Source organism: Hyperoodon ampullatus, assembly GCF_949752795.1.
Source record: "Hyperoodon ampullatus genome assembly, chromosome: 6".
NCBI classification, from domain to species: Eukaryota; Metazoa; Chordata; class Mammalia; order Artiodactyla; family Ziphiidae; genus Hyperoodon; species Hyperoodon ampullatus.
In genome coordinates, this window is record NC_136919.1 from 115,909,997 (window position 1) to 115,916,368 (window position 6,372).

The following is a 6,372-nucleotide window of genomic DNA, read 5'->3' on the forward strand; positions in this document are numbered from 1 at the left end:
CTCTGTTAGTCCTTTCAATGGGTACAGGTTGTGCCACCAACTGATTTTCACAAATACAGCTTGAAAGAAAGCATGCCCAGGATACCCTGTTGCCTAAGAGTCTGACTAGGATCTTGCAAAAAACAAGCCTCCATTCTTTCTCCACTTTCTAAGGAGTAGTTGGGAATCTCCAGCATGTACATTTGGAAAGGAATCGAGTTGGATGTTCTACCTGCATCCCCTAGATTCTCTGCGTTGAAGAGTCCCATCACCTTAGCCCAAAGCCCTTTGTTCTGTGCCCCGTCGTGTAGGGGTTGTTTTCATTACCTCCACACCGTCCCTGTATTTATCAGGATTGTTCGAGTTGCAAGTAATTGAAACTCAACTCAAAGCCGCTCTTTTCGTGCATTCACATACCTGGGAAGGGTGCTAGGTTTGCTCACAGAATCTAAAGAATAGCTGCAGGGATCAGAGTCTGAGAAACTGGAACGGGAACATGGCCCTCCCAGAGACCTCGCTCTCTCTCCCTTCCCCCTTTCCTTGTCTTGGCTTCATCCTGCAGAAAGCTTTTCTCCACGTGGTGGCCAGAATTCCCCAACGCACATCCTCCTAGCTTAGCAAAAACCGAGGGCCACTACCTTCTCCAGAATCTTTACGATAATCGAAGAGAAGAACTCTCCTAGGTCTCAAGGATTGCTGTCTGAGGATTAAAGCACTGGCATTGGCCAGGTCTAGGTCACGTGTCCACTCCTGCAGCCGGTGTGTCAGGGAAGCAGGAAGCAGAGGCCGGCGGCGGCGACGCACGCTGCGTGGTGCTGAACGCCGAGCTGGCTCAGGCGTCTCTGGCTGACGTGGACACGCTGCTGTGCGACGGTGACGGCGCGCTCGGGCGCAGCGAGACTGCGGAGTCCTGCGCGCCGAGCCTCCTGACGGCGCTGCAGGCGGGCGAGCGTCTTGGCTTCCTCACCAACAACAGCAGTGAGTCCCGCGAGGCCTGTGCCGCGGAGCTGCGGCGCCCGCCCTGCGGGCCTGGCAGCAGCCGCAAGGTCTGAGTCAGCCCGGCCTACTGCACCGCGTTCCACCTGCTGCAGCGCCGGGCCGAAGGCCTACATGCTGGGCAGCGCGACCCTGGGCTCGGAGCTGGAGGCCGAGGGCGTGGGGCCCGAGCCACTGCAGGGTGAACCGCCCCGGTGCCTGGCTGTACGCGCCGCCCGAGCCCAAGGTGTGTGCCGTTGAGATGGGCTTCGACCAGCCCTTCAGCTCCATGAAGCTCCCCAAGGCCGTACGCTTCCTGCAGCAGCCCGGCCGCCTGCTCGTGAGCACCGACCTGGACCACCGGCTCCCACTTGAGAACGGCCGCTTCCCCGCGGGTACCGGCTGGGCTGTCTCGTCCGCGCCGTGGAGACGCCGCCCAGCACCAAGCCCGGCCGCTTCATCCGCCACTGCGGGTCCCAGGAGTATGGCATCCACCAGGAGCGCACTGTCATGGTAGGTGGTCGCCTGGACACAGGCATCCTCCTGGGTGTCACTTGTGGTCTGAAGACCATCCTGACCCTCATCGGGATGTCTCCACTCTAGGGGATGTGAGTGATAAAAGATTAAAAAAAAAAAAAAAAAAAAAAAAGGAATGGGAAACGTGCTAAGAATAATAGTTACTGCAGGTCTCCTTAACCTTCCCTAAAGCTTAATTGGTTTGCTTAGAGCCCAACATAACAGTGGGCGCTTCTGAAGAAGCCCAGAGTAATAGAAATGCACATCAGAGAAAAGAAGTCTCTTTCTGATCATTTGGAATTTCATTTTTATATTGTCATAAGAATATCATTTAGGTTCTTCTTTAATAGATAAGAAAACGGATTCACAGATAATTGAAGTGAATTGCCCAAGACAGATTGCCCAATTGGTGAATAACTGGGCAAAAAGCTCAAATCTCGAATCCCCAGGTTTACTGTTTTTTCCTGTGTTAGCCTACCTTTGACAGATTTGTTATCAAACTCATCAATGGCTTTGATGGTGGGAAGTTCAAGCCATGAATGGAGGTCTTAAAATCCCATAGCTAGGGTAGCCTCTTCTCTTGCCTCCAGGTCAGTAGGCATATCTGCTCTTAGGGGTTAATGGAATAGGTGGGTCCAGTCAGCTGCAGACCTGGGACTCAAAGAATAAATCCAGGCCTCCTTGTCTTGGTCATGTGGGCTTTCTGGAGCCTGTGACACAGCATCTGATCAGAAGGAAAGGAAGAGAGAGATCAAAATTCAAATCCGGTCTGGGATTCCACTTCTACTCAAGACGTAGAAAACCACAAGAGAACACTGCTTCTGCCCTAACAATGAGAAAAAGCTGGGTAACCGCTAAAATCATAACTTTTTTTTCAGCCCATGAGAAGGCTGAGGTCACAAGGCAACCCCAGCGGAATTCCAGGGTGGGAAGGGTAGGAAGGCACTTCCAGGAGACGGGCACAGAGGAACTGCTGTGCTTTTCGCAGAGCAGGGGAAGAAGAGGTAATGGCCAGAGGCAACTGCCATTTTAGCAAAGTTTTAGAGGCCAAGTGTGGGCTGATGTCAATTGTTAGTTACTTGGCCATTGACAGTGTGTTGGGCCCTGAGCAGAGGAGGGGCTGTTCCGAAGTGGTCAGCCTGATCTTGGCTCTCTTTCTTCTGGAGTACTGGAAGATGGGTGTATTGGTTATCTGTTGCTGTGTAACACGTTATCCCTTTAAGCAGCTTAAAACATCAAACATTTATCATCTCGATGTTTCTGTGAGTCAGGAATCCTGGCGCAGCTTAGCTGGGGACCTCTGACTCGGGGTGTCTCAGAAGGCTGCAGTGAAGCTGTTGGTCACGGCTGTGGTTATCAAGGCTTGCCTGGGGAAGGGTCTGCGTCCAAGCTCATGTCCATGGCTGTTGGCAGGGCTCGGGTCCCCACTGGCTGCTGCCAGAGGCACAAGTTCCCTGTCCCATGGTCTCTATTCTGCAATTCTCACCATGGCAGCTCACCTCCCTCAGAATGAGTGGGTAAACGAGAGAGCCAGAGAGGATGCCACAGGCTTTTTTGTCACCTCATCTCAGAAGTGACATCCCATCATTTCTGCTGTATTCCGTTCATGAGGAGTGAGTCACTAGGGCCATTAAAACTCAAGGGGAGGAAACTGCACAAGGACGTGAATACCAGGAGGCGGGGATCATTGGTGGCTGTCTTAGTGGCTGCCTACCACACAGGGGAAGACTCTATTTAGGGACCCAAAGTTAACTATTATACCCATAGGGTAGGAGGTAGTAAGTAGGTGTGAGGGGTGTTATGTGCCAAGTTTTGCAAGTCCTGGAGCCTTGACAAGAAAGTTGGGTCCGGCAGGCAACAAGGATTTGAGACTCAGTTGAGTTAGGGTGGAAGGGCACCAAGTCTTAAGAATGATCAAAGAAGGAAGAAAACAAACACACGTGCCCAGTGTTTTTGTTGTGTCATTAAATTCTTGAAACAGCCATGCAAAAGGTATTAGCCCCATTTTACAGATGAAGAAATTAAGGCCCAGAGACGTTAGCTCTCTTTCTCATGATTACACACATATTGTGGTGATGGTTGCACAACTCTGTAAATATACTAAATGGTCATTGAATTGTGTACTTAAAATAGATACATTCTAGGATATGTAAATTATATTTCTATAAGTTTTTTTTTTTTTAAAAAGACCACACAGGTATTATGTGGTAGAATGGGAAATTTCAGATTGTTTTAGACTCTGTATTAGTTTGCTAGGGCTGCCATAACAAAATACCACAGACTGGGTATTAAACAATAGGTGTTTATCTTCTCACGGATGTGGAGGTTAGAAGTCTGAGATCAAGGTGTTGGCAGATTTGGTTTCTTCTGAGGCCTCTCTCCTTGGCTTGTAGATGGCTGCCTTCTCCTGCGGCTGTTTTAACACCGACTCTCCTCTATTCATACACATCCCTGGTGTCTCCTTGTGTGTCCAAATCCCCTCTTCTTAGAGAGTCACAGGTCTGATTGGATTAAGACCCACCTTAATCATCTCATTTTAATTTAATCACTTCTTTAGAGACTTTATCTCCAAATATGGTTATAGCCTAAGCTACTGGGTATTATGACTTCAACATGTGAATTTTGGGGAATATAATTCAGCTCATAACAGACTCCAAAGCTTATGTTCTTTTGTATACACTTTTCAGACAATAGAAGTCTACTGTTGTATTTGTTAATGAAATCTGCTGATAAATGTTATCCTGGCTTTATTAATATAATATTTGTTTTATTCGAGTAGAACAGTAATGGGAAAATTCTAATTCATACAGATAAGTATTTGCAAATGGTAACAGTTTTAAATGAGCTCATACAGCAGTCTCTAGATACTCTTCAAACAAATTGATTCAAAGCCCAAAAGAGGAATAGTTGGATTCTTAAAAAAAAAAAAAAAGTTGAATGACTACCAATATTTAACATCTGTTAATATCATTTATCACAAAGAGATGTTAAATAAAAAGCATCCAAAATGTAGAATAAATGCTGAGACTGTTTGTAATGTGCTGTTATCACATGTCTTGTCATCTCTTTACTGGCTACTCTACAACTTATCACACACTGGGAGAGCTCATCCTCCCAGCAGATGTGCGTGAGCCTGGGCCGACTCGGCCTGAGCCGGCCAACGCATGCAAAAGGAACATTAGTGCACAGCCGTACATGAGGAGATGCGCGTGGGCCTAGGTTTTGTAAAAAGTCCAGACACACAAGTTAACTTATTGGTGTCCTGATGTGTTAACATTTAATATTGAGGCATTTGACAGTGTATTTTACTGTTTTTTTAGGTAAAGGTAATTTTTAAAGATACTTGAATCAAACATTTGTGGGACCCCAGTGAAACCTAGCGTTCAGGTATGCAGTTTGAAACGACCTGAAATATATACTGAGGCTCTCACGCCTCCAGGGGACCCGTCGGTTTAGAAAGACAGACCCCTGGCCCCTGGGCTTGTACCAGCTGCATCAGAGCATAAACTGGAGGATGGGAGACCCACTGAGGGAAAAACCAGGTATGTGTTGGAAACAAAAATTCCAGCACAATTTGAACTAAATACTTCATTCCTGGTTTAAAGAGTGACTTGAGAATCCTTATTATCTTCTCTCCAGATCAACGACAAACCTTAGCATTCCTCAGGAAGAATCGAATGTCACTTAAAACTGCCTTTTTGTCTGCTTCCTCCCTCAATTAGAAGCCTTTGTAGGGCTGAGACCAAATGAGTCCATAAAAGGGCTTATTTACCGTTTGGCGCTCAGCTGAAGCCAGTCTCACACTTTCTCCCTGGTTCTCATTTATTCTCTCTCCACGCTCCTCTTTCCCATCTTTTAAACCAATTAGGGGAACTGCAGATTCGGTTCAAGTGCCACAAAAGCTGGGGTGTTTTTTTTGTTTTTTTGAGTATTGAGTTTTTCAGTCAACAAGGAGAGGCCAGCCAAGATCCCTTTATCTCAAAGATAAACAAAGGCAGCTAATGAGGGAGGTGGGAGGACTGGAGGAAGGAGAGGGACATTCTGGAAGCTTTAGTAATTTTTTGGAGGAGATAACATGATCTCATGCAGGCTGAAGTTTCTGCACTGGTTCAGCGAAGAGTCTGGAGATCACGCAGGGCTAATCCACTGGATGGCAACAGAGAGCCGTCTATGCCTTTGTCCCGGCTCCTGGCTGAACTTCACCTCCGTGCTGCTGAAGTTTAAAATCCCCTCTTTATTGCATGGAACAATACCAAGAACTTTGCTTAAGAGCTGTCTGATTGTTGGCTGTTTAGACCCTACCTTCTCACCCTTTGCCCTTATCCTATATCTTCAAGTCCAACTGTATTTTTCCTTATAAGGAGCAGAGATTTGGGTATATACTGTCACTCACGTTTTAGCCTCTGGGGAAAACTGCCAAGCAACATTTTCCCCTTTCTCTTTTATGTGAGAGGGTTTGCTGCTCTTTGAAAGTCTTTTTGTGTTGGTTTGCTTCAAATGGAGAAGAACTAAGTAGCCAGCTTTGCTGGGTATGAAATTGTTCCCCACCTACTTGCAAACAACAATTTGACCTGGTCCCCTGGCCTTGGGAAAGTCACTGCCTCCTGGCTTGGTTTGACCAGCAAGGGGGCAGTGTGAGGTTTTGTGGGAGGTGTGAGAGAAGAGTGAGGAAGGTCAAGGGGCTTCCTGCTCACGGGAGACAGAGCCTCGGTTATACAGGGCCAGCACCAAGGCCTGCGGGGGCTGATGCTCTCCTGGGGCTCAATCAATGGCGGTGTTGTAAGAACAAAAAAATTGCCAAGGAGGAGTCGTGACGGGGTGTGGGGAAGAGAGAAAACAGCAGCTTCTTGCTGTAGCCATGTAGCAAGTTTGAAATAGTCAGAAAGCTCTTTGGCTGTGAGT

At 47.5% G+C, this 6,372-nt stretch overlaps 1 pseudogene across 1 annotated transcript; it reads left to right on the forward strand.

The window, feature by feature from the left end:
- Positions 1-1,089: 1,089 nt before the first annotated feature.
- Positions 1,090-2,009, forward strand: LOC307054896 (glycerol-3-phosphate phosphatase-like; annotated as a pseudogene). Its single transcript has 2 exons — positions 1,090-1,562; positions 1,944-2,009. The product of its transcript is annotated as a glycerol-3-phosphate phosphatase-like (transcript).
- The last annotated feature ends 4,363 nt before the right edge of the window (positions 2,010-6,372 follow it).